The sequence below is a fragment of the Asparagus officinalis genome, chromosome 7 (genome assembly GCF_001876935.1).
Source record: "Asparagus officinalis chromosome 7, Aspof.V1, whole genome shotgun sequence".
Lineage (NCBI taxonomy): Eukaryota > Viridiplantae > Streptophyta > Magnoliopsida > Asparagales > Asparagaceae > Asparagus > Asparagus officinalis.
The window spans coordinates 44,683,457-44,684,210 of NC_033800.1; positions in this window are offsets into that span (position 1 = coordinate 44,683,457).

Genomic DNA, 754 nt, shown 5'->3' on the forward strand with positions numbered 1-754 from the left:
TTAGCCAGTTTGATTTTAGACCTGAGTTTGGTGGCACTAGTGTATTTTTGGGAGCTATATCAGTGGAACTTGGAGCGGCAGAGTTGTTAGAGCTCAGTTAGAGGACTCTTGGATTCAAATCCGTAAGGAGGAGATTTCCAAAGAGCCTAAGGCCGATTGGACCATTGGAGTAGATGGAGGTCTACGGATGAAGGGTAGATTGGTTATGCCAGCCAGTGCAGAGCTGAAGAGGAAATTGTTTGATGAGGCACACCGTACTCGATACACAGTACATCCAGGGACCACAAAGATGTACAAGGACCTACACAGTACATCCAGGGACCACAAAGATGTACAAGGACCTGAAGAGGCACTTTTGGTGGAGTGGTATGTGCAGGGAGATTTCAGAGTATGTGGCGAAGTGTTTTACCTGCCAGCAGGTAAAGGCGGAGCACCAGAGACCAGCAGGCACACTTCAGCCATTGCCTATCACAGAATGGAAGTGTGCGGACATTTCTATGGACTTTATTGTAGGGTTGCCCAAGTCGAAGAAGGGGAATGATTCAGTTTGGGTCATTGTGGACCGGTTGACGAAGTCAACATATTTTATTCCTGTGAGGACTACTTATACAGCTGAGGCGTATGTGAGAATTTTCATTTGAGAGATAGTTCGACTTCACGGAGTTCCGGATACGATCGTGTCGGATCGAGGATCGGTTTTCACTTCGCATTTTTGGAGGAGTTTTCAGGATTCATTTGGCAGCAAGCTATCTTA